We start from the raw sequence: 17879 nt of genomic DNA on the forward strand, positions 1-17879 counted from the left end.
GAATTGTCCCCTTAGCTAAGCAGGGTCTGCCCTGTTTGCATATGAATGGGAGACTAGAAGTGTGAGAACTGTAAGATATTCCCCTCAGGGGATAGAGCCACTCTGGGAAAAGCAGAAGGTTTCAAGTTCCCTCCCTGGTTTCTCCAAGATAGGGCTGAGAGAGGTTCCTGCCTACAACCTTGGAGAAACCACTGTCACTCTGTGTAGACAATATGGAGCTAGATAGATCAATGGTCTGACTCAGTATATGGCAGCTTCCTATGTTCCTCTTATAATGGGCACCTTAATTTAATTTGATTTTTAAGTATAAGAATTGGACAACTTGCCCAGTTGTGCAACAACTTGTTGTGAAATATGCTGATCTATCAACATGTGAGTGGCAGCTTGGTTCTTACTGAAGCTCATTTGAACGTAAGTGCCAGTGGCTGAAGTCCAGACTAACAAAGTGTGGTGCTACATGAGAAGCATTGATGCTGCTGATGTGTTTGACTAATGCAGCACCAGCAATCATGCAGAGGGTTGAAGCGTCAATGGTTTCCCCTTTTCCCAGAAGCAATCTGTACCGATGCAGGAAAATGTGTCCCTCAAAAACACAGCCTGCAGGGGCATAATCTTAGGTGGCACACAGTACAGATCACATGGAAACTCATGCACCCACATGAGTGGCGAAGCACAGGAAGTGGGAGGCAGGGGAAAGGCAGCTAGGCTGCCAAATATCCCACAATGCACCACACAAGGAGCATAGTACACTGGGATATACCCAGCTTCTGGGATGCTGCACCTTCCCCTGTCCTTTGTGGTAGGTATGGTTGCCAAACAATCTACTCACCCACACAACCAGACAATGAGGTGGAAAGTACGCATCCTCCAACCTCACTTTTAGGGAGGTTTTCAGGTTTCAAACCCAGGCTACTTGGCAGAGGAGCACCAGGGTCCCGAACAATCCCAGCACTTTTCGCAACCAACCCTACCCGGGCTATCACTGCCTTACCTGGGTAGGGCTGGTCATGAGAATGACCTCAGTGAGTCCATTGTTTCTGTAACATTGTTTCTGGGGACAAGGCACTGGAATTGCTGTAGGTAGCTCTCTCCTAAACACTTGAATGCTCATGCATTCAGGTTTAAAAAAAATTTTTTTTGCATCTTGTAATCTGTTGCAAATGGTGTCTACTATTCATTGTAAGAAGTTGTCTTTAGGAACTTCATATAGGATTACACTTAATTGCAAACACACCCACCACATTTTGGATGCACATTTTGTCTATCACGTTCAGGGAAAATTGTTAGTCTGGATTCTAGCAGAACCTGGATTCTCATGGCTCTGATTGGCTAGCTGCTGTATCAGTCACAAAGCCACACCTGCCTCCTCAGAACTGTGCTTCAGTGCCCCTTTGTGACCCTTTATGTAAGCCCTGAAGCCACATGTTCCTTCTTTCTCAGAGCACTTTAGAAAATGTAAGATAAGCATTTCCGTGCTGAACTACAATTAAACAGAAAAGCAGACATGTAGACATAAACAGACATGTAAGAAAAAAGCAAAAGCAGCGGATAGCCTAATGTAGTTGTTCCCAACCTGTGGCACTCCAGATTTTCTGACTACAATTCCCATCATCCCCAGCTACAATAAAAGCTGGGCTGATGGGAGTTGTAGTTCAGCAACATCTGGAGTACTGCAGGCTGGGAACCCCTGGCCTAAGTAAAGCATGGGAATGAGGCACAGAGTTGAATTGCACATAGATAACTACAGGAACAGAGGCAGGAGGAGGCAAAGATCATTCCCTGCAGCTAAAAAAAAACCCCAGTCCTGTTTCAAGGTATCTCTCCTTGCAGTGTAAGTAGAATGCACTTTCGTCTTTCCCAAAGTTTTGAAATGAATTACCATCTAAGCTTTCATTTCCTGAACACGGTTATTGTAGTTCACATCCCTGACTAATAAAACATACAGCTAAATTATGGTTCTGATCCACAGCTAGCAACAAAATAAAGATACATTCTTTTGAAATTCTTTTATTTAAGCACAAACCTAGAGTGAATTCTTTGTCATTACCAAGCGGCGAGTTGTTGTGGAGGTTTCTTTTGTAGGGAGCCGAGTTTAGGGAAATCACTGGAGACACTGAACATTATTCTGACAGCAAATTTCTAAACATGTTTACTCAGAAGTAAGACCCTCTGGTTTCAGTGGGACTTACGCCGACATAAGTGCGCATAGCATTGCAGTCTGAGACAGTCTGATGTGCAAAGTGTCAGACCATTACTGTTCAGGCTCCAGCTTGGTTATTAAGTTCATAACAGGCGTGCATTATGGAAGGAAAATGAACTCCAATCAATATAAACTACTAGAGGAAGGCTTGGGGTGGGGAAGAAGCGACAGATAGCAGGCAGTGGTTTTGCACTGGGTAGGCAGGCCAGTCAAGAAAACAAATAATTTCCTCGAAGTCATCTCAGACAAGACAGACGGTAAAATGCCACTGCTTCCTTACATGTGAATGAATCCATTTAATATGCAATATAGCTCATCTTGCTTACTAAAAACAAACAGAATATGATATAATACTTTCCTAGTACTTTCTATTTTTAATTCTTTATTCCCTTCACAATACATCATTTTGAATGATGTTAACAATACAATTTGGGGATTCACACACACACACAAACACACAAACACACACACACTCCTTTGTTTCTATGCCAAGGAACTGTTAGAAATGTCTAGGAAAAAAGAAGAGGCACATGTAATCCCAAACTAATTTCCTCTTTCAATACTTTGATAGTATATAATGGTCAGCAATATGGAAAGCTGCAATCTTATGCACAATTTATTGAGGCTTAAGCCCCAATGGATATAGTAGGACTGACTTCCAAATAAACATCAATTGAGCTGGACTGCCCATCAAGCAAATGTTTTTTGTAACAGCTGCTGATTTTTGTTAGGCTTCTCTTCCTACATTGTCAGAATCCTTGCTTTCCTGGTTCTGTTTTGTAAAACTGGCTTCAATCAATCAGCAGTGTTGTTTTGAACCCGCTTTGTACATACAAAAGAGCAGAAGACAGACATCCCATTTAAAGAGTACATTCTGTCCATAACTATTCAACACTACAGGTTGGATGAGCTGGATCTGACTGTGAGAGGCAGGTTTTTAAATTGAGAGAAAAATTTAATTGGAATTTGGATAGAGACAAGTTACATCTATTACAATCAAAACAAGTTTCTCACTCTTCCCGCTTGCCCGCCCTCTCTCTCTCTCTCTCTTTTATATCTAACAAGTAAAGAACCTTTATTTCCCCCTGTATTTAGATCACCATTCTTCCTACATACATCTTTTACTCTCTCTCTCTCCAAGAATTTTAGATTAAACATCCCCATTTAAAAAATTATTATTGTGCTGCCTTATAAATAAGTTGTCTTTCTTGCAGCTTTTATGTTCCAGATAACTGTCTTCACAAATGGTGCCTAAAATAATGAAGCTGTTAAGGAATATTGAAATTTATTTCCCTCCCTTTTTGTTCATTTTAATAAAATTAATCTAGCTCTCTAAGCCATCAGAAGGCGAGCTTGCTCTTAGAATGCATCACAGGGCCACACTGGTGACACTGACAGATAACTATTAACTCCTTTTTAAGCTTTAAAATGCCTCTGAATGCCAGAGTAAAGAACCTCAAACTGCAGATCTTATTCAAATGAATTAGGATAGACCAGATGGCTGAAGGAAGGCACACAAGGAAGAAGTAAATCTCCTGTTCTCCCTCTCTGATTGCTTTGCCCACAGAGGAATAACGATTCAAAGAAAATCACTAATCATGGCGGATGTCATTAGCATATTCCCAATAAGGAAGCTTACATAAAAAAATTCCTAGGGACAATGAATGGTTGCTGGAAGATCAATGTGCAAACAGAACAATTCCAGCTGCCTCCCAAGCCAACAGTTTCAGGACGCTGAGAAATGGAAATTTTGAAATCTGAATCAGAAATCCTGAGCAGGAGGGGGTTAAGGGGTGTTTTGTTAATGAACTAAAGCAGATAAATCTGTCAAGGTTTCCAGTTGTGACACAACAGCACGTAGTAGCAAAGGTTGCTTGTTGGAGAGGAAATCCTAGCGGTGCTTCCAATAAAACACTGGGACCTCTGGTATTGAATATCTTGTTTGCTTTTAAATAGAGGATTATGTGAGCTGCAGTAGACCCCATGTTTTTTCTGATTGCATTATTGTGAATCCATGTGGTAAAGGGCTTTCATTCTTAACTGATTCTCTAAACCACTGAATCAACAATGCACCACTAACAAAGTAAAACATTCTGCACAAAAAGGCACAGAAGGAATGCTTGCCTATCTCTAGAGATTTTTGGAAGTGCCATGAGGCACTTTTGAATGTCATTTAAATTTGGTCCCAAGTATGTTCAAGACTGAGAGCCAATTTACACATGCATGTACATCACCTGATTTATCAGCACTTACTCAAGACTCACAGTTGAATATGTGAACTGATTCCTTTGAAAAGCATGTTTTAGTTCAATCTGTGATTATTCATACATGCAACTCACTATCTTATCAGATCACATCTTATGTTCACATCCACATGTTACTTTCAACATATGTACAATCTGTGTACAGACCTGTACACATGTACAGTTATTCACATATTATTCATGTGCAGCAGTATATTTCCCATCTTTCCCCTGCATTTGAAGGGGCCTATTCCCAGGTTCACTTTGAAAATGAACCTAAATTCAGACATTTACACAAAAGCATGTGTATGTTTGCAGGCACTTGAACATATGTACAACATAATGTCTGGATCAGACTCAAATGATGAACCAGGAGCGCGGAGCTCTCTCTCTCTCTCTCTCTCTCTCTCTCTCTCTCTCTCTCTCTCTCTCTCTCTATATATATATATATAGTATGTATGTGTGGAGATAGATATAGATATGGATATAGGATGAATCAATATGGAGCAAGCTTATGGGTCTTTTTGAATTCACTGTTGAGTATCCCACTGTGAATTCAGCTACCACCCTGATATTTCTTTTATTTCCTGTTTCTTAACCACTAACCTTATGAAGGCTTCTGGCCAACTGAAGTCCAAGTTTTGGTTCTTAGAAATATTAAGAAATATGTTTAGAAATATTGGCTGCAGTCCAGTAGATCTAGTCCACAGAAGCAGTATGTCTTTCCTGTTTTAGGAAAAAAAGATAGAGTGCCCCATAGAATTTTCTCTCTCATAGTGCAGGCTTAGAAGCATGGATGTTGCCCTTTAATGGGCTTTGTTTCCTTTGTTTCCTCAAAAGGTTTGTCCTTTTTGTTCAGAGAAGAAGGTTGGCTTCTTCTCTGACATGCTGAGGGGCACCTGAGCTGGTATTGTTAGGAAGTTTCCATTGGCTCTGCCTATTGATGATCTAGTCATCACTCTCTACTCTGCTATAAAATCCTGTCCACTTGCAGATAATTTTCTGTCCTTTCTTTATTAGCATGTATGGTAATCCACCTACCATTTCCAAGACTGAATAATTTGCCACCATTGGTGAAATGACTTATGAAGAAATGTCCTATTGAATTTGGTACTCTCTTTCTGTCACTTTAATTTTCCAAGCATAGCCAAGTCCTCAGAGTAAATTTTCAGTTCTGTGCCCTGCGGATTAGTTGGGCAACTCATTGTCACTTCTGGTTGATGCATGTCTAATTCCTTGTGCCTCCTGCTGAATATCTATCCCCTATAGGTTCCCAGTACAACAACAGGGCAGCAGTCACTCAAATATGTCCCACCACCTAGCCGGATGATAAATCTTCTCGGTAAAGCAGCCATGAGACATGATATTGACAGGTTTTGTTGTTAAATAGAGAGGGACTAGGTAAGAATGACAACATCCCTGCAGATGTCATTATTGATTGTGCCAGCAGGAGGCAGATGGTTAAAAAACACAATAGAAACTGTCACAATAGTTTTAATTTTATTATTGAAGACCGAACTTTCAGTAACCAAGGACAGATTGCCTTCATTTTTCATCCATCTTCAACATTTCTTTTTTTTAAAAAATCAACCAAATACTGGAGCCAGTAAGGAGGTCTTTTATGTATACTAAGATGGCAGAAACCATTAATAAAATGCCTGTCAACTCCATCGTTCCCCATTCTCTTTAACCACAACAGGAGAAACCATTAATTACAGTTTCTGTCACCCAGAAAAGAAATGATGATTGTTCTGGTTTCCTAAGCCCTTCAACAGCATGAATTCACCTAGTGGCCACCTATTCTGCCCAGTTTTGAAAAGGAAAGCGTCCTTATCCATTTCTTTTTTAAAAAAAAATCTTTAAGCACATAGCATATGTCTTCCCAGGCAACAAATGGGGATATCTGAAGCTGAGACTGAAAAGAAAGATTATAAATATGGATAGGATGTAAATACTCCATCTATCTTGGTCAGAATACAGCAGTTCAAAGCTAATGTGGAAAAAATAAAAAGCAGATTTGGAATTCCCACTCAAAATGTGAATGTCACAGAGGCCTGCGCAAAAGGAAGATTTTTATTTTTTTTTAAAAAGAAGTCCAATAGAATTTTTCTTATATGTCTGAAGGGACCACATATAGCACAAGTAACTAGTTTGGATCACTTGACTTACCTCACAATAATGTGCATGTTTTCAGAAACATTACATCAGGGTTTCATAATGTAGATGGATTTCTGTAGGTTTGTTGGGGTGGGTTTTTTGGGGAGACTTGAAACTTTAATTCCAGGCAGGCATTATTTCAATAAGGATATGTTCTTACTCATGCGATTTCAGCAGAATCTCATAGTCACAAGAACTCACTTTTGTTTAAGTGTTTACAGGACTAGGTCCTTAGCTTGATCAATACTGTTTTGTCTTTATATATTTTCTGTACCCAAATGAATAACTAGTAGTGCTGCTGTCTAATATTATCAGAGCACAGCTCAGAAGTAGAAAGAGTCAGGCTGGAAATGCTTGCTTCTGTTGTGAGATAAATGTTAACTCCTTGGACTAATACGTCTATACAGAGTAACAGTTTCAAATGACTATCAGGAATAATGCAAGTAAGATTCCCAGATGAAAGTACTATATTCTTTCTTTTTTAAAAAAAAACACCCCACAGTCGTCAAAAGGATGAGGTAATCTTATAAGATGCTTCATCAAAATGTAGTTTTGGTCTGTCTGCCTGAAGCATCCAAAGCCATGCACCCTATGAAACCAATTATTAGAAGTACCACATTCGAATTGGGAGCCCTGCAGATCACAAACAGGCTCCTTGTTTCACTAGGACTGCTGGTCAATCCAGTTAATCTATTCTTTTCCTGAGCTTGGAAGTCAAGAAACAGCTGAAAGCCCATCTGAAGCCCAGCTCTAGCTTGCAAGGTTACTGGGAAAAATGGCACTCTGGACCCCACCCCTGCTGGTCCCTGCTAGGCCCCTGCTTCCTCTAATTGTGCCACAGTAGCTCACTGGGCAGCAGATGCTCCATCAGCACTGCCACCCATGGCTAGACTAGCAGTGTTAGATTTTCCAAACGCCCCAGTTCCCTAACACATGTGAAGTGTGATATCTGGGAAATCTAAAATGGCACCATCATTCTAGGTGTAAGTGGTGGCACTGTAGGATGAGTGTATGTCTGCTACTGCTAAGTAAATTCCCCCTTTAGGTTCTGGCAGGCTTACTGGGCAATCATGGACAGCAATGGAAGCAACAGATGCTCCTTCTTCTATATTAGTATAACTCAGATGGACACTTATTTTCTTATGGCTGTCTTAACTTGCATGTATGTATGTATGTATGTATGTATGTATGTATGTATGTATGTTTGTATGTATGTAACCTCCCGCCTCGGGAACATGATCTATAACATATCTGCATGCTAAACGAACCATGCCAGCACAGCGGCTGACCACGCCAGGAACTCCTGCTGACAACACCCCTGGAGGACCCCTTGGACCTGGAGAAGACCCTCCGCCGTCAAGGACCCACGCCCAGAGGCTGCAATTGGCAGAAGAAGACTGGCACGGCCCTGCCGGCCACACGCAAGGTCAGGCTGGGATTCGTCCCTCCCTTGGACCTTTTGGACACTCCTCTCACTGAACTCCTTTAACCAGACTCTACCCAAACCCATAGGGACTTGCGTACAGTGCTATATTCTCTCTACCATTGCAACCACACATTTGTTAGTACGCGGCCGTGTTTTATCGGGAAATTCTATTCACTGTTGCTTTTGTAAACCATATGTTAAACATTCTCTACTAAAAGTCAATCAGTGTTCCCTCTAACAAGGATTCCCAGACGTTGTTGACTACAACTCCCATAATCCCCAAGCAAAAGACATTGCAGCTGGGGATTCTGAGAGTTGTCGTCAACAACATCTGGGAATCCTTGTTAGAGGGAAAACTGATTCGTATCATTTTAAATTTCCCAGATGACCCAACATCCTTCCTGATGTACATCAGGGTAGGCCATGGGAAATCTAAAATAATGGCACTACTATCCACCATAAGTGGGCTAAATAGCTTTCCAGGGCCCAGTAGAGGCTCGCTAGTAGTGAGCAGCAGTGTCAGCAGAGAATGCTTCTTTCCAGACATGTGACATCTCAGCTGAGCAAGTAACTCTGTTTTCACATCATCCTACCTTCCACATCTGCTGTGGCCTCTCTTCATAAACCCCTGAATCATCACAGTGGCCTCCGAATGAAGCTCTGTTGTAGAAGTTCATTTGTGAGTGGTGAAAGCAGAAAAAGGCAGCCACATAGCAGCTCTCTCTTCCTTCCTTTCTCTCAGGAAAGGAAGTCAGTGGGGCTTTCTCTCAGGAAAGGAAGTCAGTGGGGCTTTAAGAGTCATTCGAGTGGGCCCTCCGATGGATGTGATTTCCTGGCCAGTGAGCTAGCCACCTCTGAAGACTTCCTAGTGTTTCTAGACCTGCTTCCTTTCTTCAGGCAATCGCTTGCTTCTTCTTTGAAACCAGCCAGCCTACCTGCTCAGTTACTGAGGCTGTGCACACAAGCAGCCTGGCCCAGGCTTTGGCATCCCAGCCTGGGCTTGGTTGCCCATGTGCACCACCGGGATTCAGCCCAATCCCGGTGCTGCCTCAGCCCCAAGCCCAAGTATTTTACCCAGCCTTTAACTGGGGTCAGAGGGCATGAGATCTTACACCCTGGGGCCAGCGAGGTTGTGCCCATGACCAATTGAACTGGGCAGGGAGGGCATGGGGGGAAGGAACGACCAAGCTTACCTTCCACCCAGACAACCAGTCATCTTCCTTGAAGCGTGCAGCTCACATGTCCACATGATCCACACTGCTCCATGCAGTATGGATCTCTGGAAGCCAGGACTCAATGTCCCAGCCTCCGGGGATCCCACAATGCACTGCGTGATGAGTGCAGTGCATTGGGGGATTCCCCCAGGAGTCGGGCACTCTAGGCACCCAACTCTGTGTATGAGTGAGCTGCATGCAGCCCGTCCATACACACGACCCCCGGAGCCAGGGTTAAGGGCATGCTCGCTCACTTAACCCTGTCTAAAGGCCAGGGTAAAAAGTAGGGTTAGGCAAGGAGGCAGCACGGCAGCACACAGTGCATTGTGGAATATCTAGAGGCCAGGACTACAGCGCGGATCATGTGGAAGTGTGAGCCGACCTCCAAACGGTAAACTTCTGCTCATCTGGGGGGAAGGTAGCCTTGACCCTGTCTTCCTCTCACTGCACTCCCTGCCCTGGCAGAGAAGAGCCTTACTGTCTGTCTCTTGCCCAAAGTACTTGTCCATTCATAGACAACTTGTCCACTGGATCAAGTTGATTGGATCATTAGAATGAAACTAGCTTTACAGTTCATCATGTGCCATTGTAGTGCAATCTCTTATGGCTAATAAATGACTTCAAAAAACGAATACTCCTGGCAACCACACACTTCTACAACAGGGGCTTGCTTAACCATACAGTCCCATACTGCACTGAAGGAGACAGTTCGTACTTTTACAACAGCAGCACCCACATGGGCACTTTAGGGACATGCAGTACTAGCTGAGAGAAGAGGTTCATTCAGGTTTGCCATTTGTGAAAACTGTTTTCTCATGGAGATTGTACCTGTGTGTGCCATGGCTTTGGCTTGTTCATTTATAGCATTCCTCTTTTTTACCATAATGACTGCACAGATGACAGGGTTTGCATGTACAGCACCCACATGGAAATTGCCCATGTGGTATCTTCAGAACACCACTGACCAGTTGCCTGAGCACTAGTAGGACTAATGTACATTTGAATCAGCCCAAGGGTTTCACAATTTAAGTTTCCCCCACCCCCTAAAATAAATCCTGCATGTGATGTCAGCCTTCACATAACTATCTCCATACATTGCAATGCCCTCTGAAAGTCACCATGTACACTAGCTAAACACACCAGAAGAGCTTGTGAAAAGAGACCCTTTGTTTGGACAGAACTTATTTTCTGAATCTATGAATTTCCCTTCTTGGTCTAGCTAACTAACTTGCTGGACTAAACATTAATTCAGAAGTTGATTGACTGTTTCTCTTTGTGATTACCAAGGGAACAGCTTGTAATTTTGGGCTGGGACATTTTTGTTGTGTTTTACTTTGTCTAATTTAAAACAAGCCAACCATATCACTATAAAACTAAGATGAAAGCAGTGGTTGACTTTAAAAAGGAAGGATGTCCGGGCTCACAGCTGCCTGAAGGTTAGCCAGTCACAACTCTTCTCCAGTCCCAAATGTGAAAGAACTGCTTGTAGCGAATGGTGCAGAAAAGCCACTCTGCATATGCTCTAAACTATTTCCTTTGTTTTGGTTTCACATTGGCCTCATTTCTGTTTTGAAGTCTGACTCTGGGGCTAATCTCCAGTGAACCTGGTTTTGCTGAAGCTCTGCCTATGAAATTTCTTGGCCAGATAATCCAGCCAGCCTCTTAAATACATCAGCAACTTAAACATTTTTGTGATTTTATCATATGCTTCAAGAGGAAAACCTTTAAGAATTGGTAACCCTAGTAACACACTGGTATTGGTCTTGTTACTTTTAATCTGCTTTGATCAGCCTGAAGCAATAGCATAACCACTGGCATTTAAACAAGTTGACTTCAACAGAGTTAGGAGGGGGCGGATGCAGAGTATGTGCCATGATTACACCTCTCATAAGACAGCCCAAAGAACAGGTAAAGACTCTGCTTTATGTAAAATTGATTTTTTAAAAGCACAAGTGCAATCCAGCAACGAATTCTCCTGTGCAGTTCCCACTCATTTAAGCTGAATTTCTGCAGGAGAACTTCCCATTGGATTGTGCCTTCAGTTTGTAAATCTCTAATGAACGGGGTATTTCTGATTACTTACTGACTAAACCAAAATGTCACGATTTAGGAATCTGGCAAGTGTTTGGGATCATTTAATCTTTCATCAAGGTTTAATCAAAGTAGTTTTTGTAACTCTTTTGTTCATTGTCAAAGTGTTCGCCGAATTTTGTCTCCCCCATATTGGACTGACAGATATGAGCAAACGAACAAAGAGCCTGATCATTTGAATGCAATTGCTGTGTCAGCCCTGCTAACTGTATTTATGTGACAAGAGTTAACATTGTGACATTAATAATTTCATCAGATTACATATATTTGCTTCACAAACAAGCAAGCTATTCTTCATAAATTGTCTGTGACCACTACAGCTCCCTTCTGGAAGAAAGCCCAAATCTCCAGTTTTCAAGGGAAACCAACCCCATCAACAGTTTTGATTTGGCTAAGGTTTTTCTTGGCTTGGAGGGTGGGGGTTTCCAGTGGAAGAGAAAATATAAGATCTCTAAATATTTGCATTGGGCCAGACTCTATAAATCCCACATTTCCTGTCAATAAGCAAGAAAATAATGGCTAGGGCCCTACAATAAAAATAGCCAGGGCAGGAAGTGTAATAATTTTGTCTAGCTGTTCTGTTCAAGAATAGCTGCAGGCAGGTACATGAAGAGGTTAGTTTGCCTTGACTTTTGAAACCACCAGATGCTCACTAGCAATAGTTCCTTTGATTTATTGTTGTATACCCAATGCATTCGATAATAAGGACAGTTTGTTACCCTCTAATTTTGGAAGGCCATAACACACAGAGCTTACCTACATATTTCATTCTATAAAGGAAACAATAAGAAGGAACATGACATATATTAGAGAGGTACATTACAGCATGATACTCAGTGGCCCAATAAACTATTGTCGGCTGCCACATTCCTAGCTACTGAGGAGCCATTTTGTGCTACAGCTTAATCAGTGGAGTTCAGACTGCCTCTTGGTGTGTATGTACCTTAGGCATCTTAAATGCTATGATTCATGTGCCTGAGAGCAAGGGTTTTTCTCACTGCGTATTCCATAATGTCCATCACATAGAATATGCATCATTGGATGCTGTATGCTTCCAAAGCCACTTGAATGAGAACTGATCCGTACATTCAGAATAACAAAGGGTACTTGGGACTTTACTATTGAAGATTGCAAGTGAGGAAGCTCATGTTAGAACAGTCTGTCCATGTCAAAATGATGAACACCACAGCAAACCTTCCCGCACAAAGAAAAATAGCAAGCTAGGGACAAGGCTAGTCGGAGACTCTAGCCTCACCTTTTATTGACAAATTTGATAGTACAGATTTGTAATCTATATATATTTTGGAAGGGCAGTATAGAAATAATAATAATAATAATAATAATAATAAGAAGAAGAAGAAGAAGAAGAAGAAGAAGGCATACCCGTGGCTAATCCTGTGTGTTGCAGCTCTCACGAGAGTTCACAAGCAGCTGCTGGGAGTTGTGAGGGCTGGCGAGGAGGGATGGAGGGAGACCGAGGAGGAAGAGCTGCCTTGCAACCCATGGAGGATGGCCAAGCAGGTGGAGAAAACAGGGCCACTGGAGTTCTTGCAAAGAGGATGAGAGCTGGCAGGGGGAGGGAGGTGGGGGGAGGTCGAGTAGAAGGCAGTGCTGCTACTGTGAGCAGCCAGAACAAATGGGCCACTGGACTCCTCGCGAGGACAATGAGAGCTGGTGGGGGAGAGAGGTCAAGGAGGCAGTGACACCGCCACTGCGAGTGACCGAGCAGGCAGTGAAAATGGGGCCCCCAGCCTTTTCGTAAGGAGGATGACAGCTGTCAGCGGAAAAAGCAGTGAGGGAGACTGGCTCAAGGGATGGGAGGGGAACTGGCTGAACCCTGAAATGGAGGGAGAGGAAGGGAGAACTAGGATCACGCCTGGGTCAGCTAGTACAGATTTAATACAGTACTTAAAACAGAGCTAGGCAACGTGTGGCTTTCTAGATTTTGCTATACTATAACTCCCATCATTCCTACCTGTAATAAATTATGGTTAGGGGTGATGGGAGTTGCAGTTCAGCAATACCTGGAGAGCCACATGCTGCCGAACATTTACATGCCTTATCTGAAGCATATTTTGTAAGGTGGGAAAAATATTGTTTTAAAGAACATATCTTTGGCCAGTGGGTAGAAAAAACCCTGCTATGAAATAATGTGCTGTTCAATCTTCTAAGTTGTCAAACCTCTAAAAGTTTCACAAAAAGTTATTTAAAAAGAGCAGAATGGCTTATCTGACAAAAGACTTCCAGCACTTACTTTTAGGATCTTGACCCAAACCACATTTTCCTCAGTTTGAAGAAGGAAGCCAGTTGAGACCAGCTGAATGTCATAGCATTTGTTGAAATTGATGTGTTCAGGTTAGGGTCAGAACTAAATAAGCACCAAGAGTGAATTGTTTGTCACTTCTACAGAGAGAGAGAGGTCCAGCAGGAGAAAACATATATTTATTCAGTGGGACTGTCGCCAGCATAGTCACACCTCAACTGTTTTCTTTATAGCTGTCCAGGCTGTAAATAAACGAAGGGCTCCCCTTTTGCATCAGCTTCAGATTCCTACAGCTTATCAGTCCCTTAGCAGAAAACAACGGCAAATATTAAAAAAAGAAAGACTGGGGAGAATCTCCCCAGCTTTTCCTTTCTTATATATTTCCAGTTGTTTGCAGTTGTCCCAGGGAGATGGCCCTGGATATCAGAATTGGATTCTCAGACAGGTATTTTTCTGCTTAGCTGTGTGCCCTCATGCAGGTCAAGGAAACTCAGACAAATCCCAGTTTCACCTGGCATAAATGGGGTAACCTCACTTCTTGTGTGCTTCTGGTATTGACACAGCCTTTCACAGATGAAATATTCACTTCCGCTGTGATCGTGGAAAGCATTAACCCAGTTCTCAATAGGTACAAATTTAGTCTGATCAGGGGCGTAGCAAGGTTGGAGGGGGCCCAGAGACAAGATTTTAAAATGGGCCCCTCGCTGATATACACACACAAACACACTTCACAATATATAGTGCACTCACACTCACATCCCCATTATGAATATGGTGAATATCTAGTTCACATTGAATCTAGTTTTTTTTATTTCTGCTCCTGCCAATCTCCAAGAGACTCAACATAATTCATAGGGGGTGCAACATGGGCTGGTGTTGCTTGGAGACTGCTGTTCTGTTAAGTGAGAACTGAAGTGTGGAGTTCCACAAGGCTCCATACTGTCCCCAATGTTCTTTAATATCTATATGAAACCACTGGAAGAGATTCATCATCATACATAATCATGATTGTTTCTGGCCCACTGGGACATCTGAGTTGTTCACCTCTGGTATAGACCACGGCTGAACAATTTTATTTTGTGACTTTATGTTGCACAAACAAATTCACAAACTGGTTGGGGACATCACTTTTGTATCTGTGGCTTGAAAACCTCACTTAGTTAACTAACTAGCTAACCAACTAACTAACTAACTAATTGCCGGACACGAGAGGCTGCAGGTGGTTCACAAAAACAAAACAAAATGACAGTTATTAAAACAAGAATTAAAAATCTAACACATTCAAAAATTGCAGGGATTGAAAAATCCAAATAGCTTTTTTAAAAAAAAGATTCAAACATGACAGCAATTACATCTAAAGTGGAGCTGGGCAGCTGTTTTGTACATATTTCTCCTATAGCAGCCTTTGCACAAGAGAGGACTAGGAGCTCGTTTAGTTTTTGGAGCAGTTGCTTTCACTTTCACCTTGTAACAGATAAGGAAGTTTGTGTGTATTGGGTGGTTGCTCCTTGCATTTCTCCCTGTTTTCTCCTCTTGGCCCTGACAAGACTGCAGGTTCTGCATCGGGCACTGAGTATGCTGCTGGAGAGAAGGGGCCCCCCAAGAACATTCCTAAAGAAATGGGGGCTCTTTGTCCAAGCTTCACTACTAGACCCAGAGGCTCACTCCCACCCTTGCTAATGCTAGAAAGGAGGGAGAGGGGTGTAGTGAGCTCTATGGAGAAAGCCAACCTGGCCAGTCAGCAGCTCAGGTGGTGCCCGAGAAAGGGGGAGAATGTGAGGCTTTTGCACTTTGACACCATGTAACTGCGATGCCTGTAGAGAAAGGTGGGTAAAGATCTTTAAAGCAATCTTCCTGCTCAGCTTCCTGAATGTTTCATAGCGAGGATGACACTCTTCCTACATCCTGGGAAGGACTTCCAATTCCCGAACTGTCCAGGCCAATCCTGGACATGTAACCACTCTGGACATCTGACCAGGGCCAGCCCAAGGCTCAAGGGTACCCCCTGGGGAAGTCTGCGCGGGGCGGGGCATGCACACTTTCCCAGGCATGGAGAAGCTGGGAGCACCAGCCAGCCAATAGTAAAATACTAATTTGCATGGCACTCAAAACCTTTGGGGAACAGGGGGTGGTCTGCGCGGGCAGGCGGGAGAGACATTGTATTTCTTTTGTTTCAAAGTCACCTGTTCTGTTTCTCCCGTGTTTTTCTTTGCAGTAGCAATTTAGGAGTCAGTCATAGCCTGGGTTAGACGTACACTTCCAGCAGCACCCCGATGATACTCCCTTGCAATCGCCTTTACTGCTGAGAGGGAGTGCCCGAGGGAGTGCCCGAGGGAGTGAGAGTGAGGGGGGGGAGTGTGGCTCAGAAAGCTGATTTCCCTCCCAGTGGTTGAGAACGAGTGCAGCCGGCGTGGGTGGGGCGCGCACACAACCACAGCCCCAAGTGTTCGAAGGCTCGAGCCTGGGCTCTACCCTCATTAGTTCTTCGCAATCAGAACCAGCGCTTGTTGCTTCCATTGGTTCTTCTTGATCTGTGGCTGGCACAGAGGTGGAGCTGTCCTTCTCCCGAGGAAGAGGGTTCTTCACTCTCCTCCTCCGCCGCCTCCTCAGGAGGGGTTGGGAGGGCAGAAGCCGATTGGCGCTTCGCATGCCAACCTGTCGGTGGCTTATGTTTCTGTACCTTCCGGGTAGAGCAAGGGACTGGACGCGCTTAGCAGGGGGGTGGGTGCTGCTTTTTCTCAATCGGCACATGAGGATTTTTTTAAAAAAATCAAATAATTCAAATTGAAGGAGCTGTGGCAGGCGCTGGGTGGGGGGAGGCACGTGACATGTCTCTGGAGGGCCCCCCCAGAGGCCAGGGCCCCTAGACAGCTGCCTCCCCTTGCCCGATCATAGTTATGCCCCTGAGTCTGATTAATGTCTCACATGCATTGAAGGGTTTTGTGGGTTAATTCTGATCTCTGCTTCTGCAAACTGAATCAAACTCAAGCCCTTCTAATCTTCCACAAGAGTTTTATGTCACCACAGCCTCTGTGTGTGTGTGTGTGTTCACCTTTATCTACTTTACTGCTTGTAAAATCTCCCTTTTCCTGCACTTGCAAAAAATGTTACATAAGCTTGATGCTGCTGCCACCAATTTAAACTAAACAAACTGCCACTTTCCTACCAGGATACTTTCAACCAAACCAAATGGAAAAAGCAAAGAGCTTTCGATACATGAATGAATCCTCAAACTAGTGTAAACAAATGGAACATCTGACAAACTGGATGCTTATGCAGGTTTGTTTTTTTAATACTCTTCCACAGAAAAAGTGCAGTTGTTTATAATGTGTCTGCCTTTATAAAAGTTGCCATTTTTCAGTCCTCTGTGTTTGGCTGTATTACCTGAGAAGGTGCTTGCATGCTGGGAGATGTCGAGAAGAGTTGCTAGATTTTTAGCTGGTTACTGGAGATAGATTTTTAATAGCAGTTTGATGTAAAATATGAACAAGTGGTAGTGCTTATCTCCATGCTGTGAAAGACATCAGCTGCTGCTGTTCAAAGCGCAAAAGCAGGCTAGGGCTGGTTTTTTCCTAGATAGTTGGCAACCTTACGAAGGAAGCAGTGAATGAATTATCTAGTTTCCCATCAGACTGTGGTAGCATCAGATGTGGCTCTTTATATTAAGGCGTGTACCTTCCTCAGACTGAGGTCATTCACACAATCAAACTCTGTGTTCTAACCAGGTTGGGGAACTGTGTGTGCTCCCAATTTTCAGTTGTGTAGAACCAAGGTAGGAGGAAAACCTGGGTGAAGTAATGAACCCGTCTCACAAGCAGTGAAAGAGGGCTACCGGGTTTTCAGGGAAGAAGTCCTGCTTACCTCCCCACAGACAATCATTCTGCTGCCCCTGAGCAGTTGCATCGGCCACCCACACAAGCACTGCCTGCTGCTGGCAGCCCCGAAGGTCAGGGTGTTGGGACACGTCGCCCAGCCCCCCAATGCAGTATGGGGATCCCCCTCCCCTCCCAAGTCTGCTAGCTGGGGCTGCTTGCAGCCAGGGCTGACAGATGACCCAAACAAATGAGGTTAAGGGAGTGCTCAATCCCTCAGTAACCTCGTTTTCAAGGGTTGCTCTGTATGCGGGTTTGCCGTCATGGTACTGCTGGGATCAAGCCTGAACCTGATGGTTCAAATGCACATACAAAACCAGGCTGGGCTCCCTCAGCCTTGATTTACATGTGATGTGAATAAACTCATAGGACCGGGTCTCACAATCCGTTGCCCGGTTTGGGGTGGTGAGTGG

The 17879-nt window shown here is 43.5% G+C and overlaps 2 long non-coding RNA genes across 2 annotated transcripts in view; one reads left to right on the forward strand and one right to left on the reverse strand.

Annotated features, from left to right (window-relative positions):
• The window catches only part of LOC128352895 (uncharacterized), a 72828-nt gene extending 71573 nt beyond the window's left edge, over nt 1-1255 (reverse strand). Inside the window, exon 1 of the long non-coding RNA XR_008320687.1 lies at nt 992-1255. This is a non-coding gene — a long non-coding RNA (uncharacterized LOC128352895). The remainder of the gene's footprint in view (nt 1-991) is intronic.
• The window catches only part of LOC128352897 (uncharacterized), a 244597-nt gene that overhangs the window by 212724 nt on the left and 13994 nt on the right, over nt 1-17879 (forward strand). The gene's annotated exons all lie outside the window — the stretch shown is intronic.

Source organism: Hemicordylus capensis, chromosome 4, assembly GCF_027244095.1.
Source record: "Hemicordylus capensis ecotype Gifberg chromosome 4, rHemCap1.1.pri, whole genome shotgun sequence".
In the NCBI taxonomy this organism is placed as follows: Eukaryota; Metazoa; Chordata; class Lepidosauria; order Squamata; family Cordylidae; genus Hemicordylus; species Hemicordylus capensis.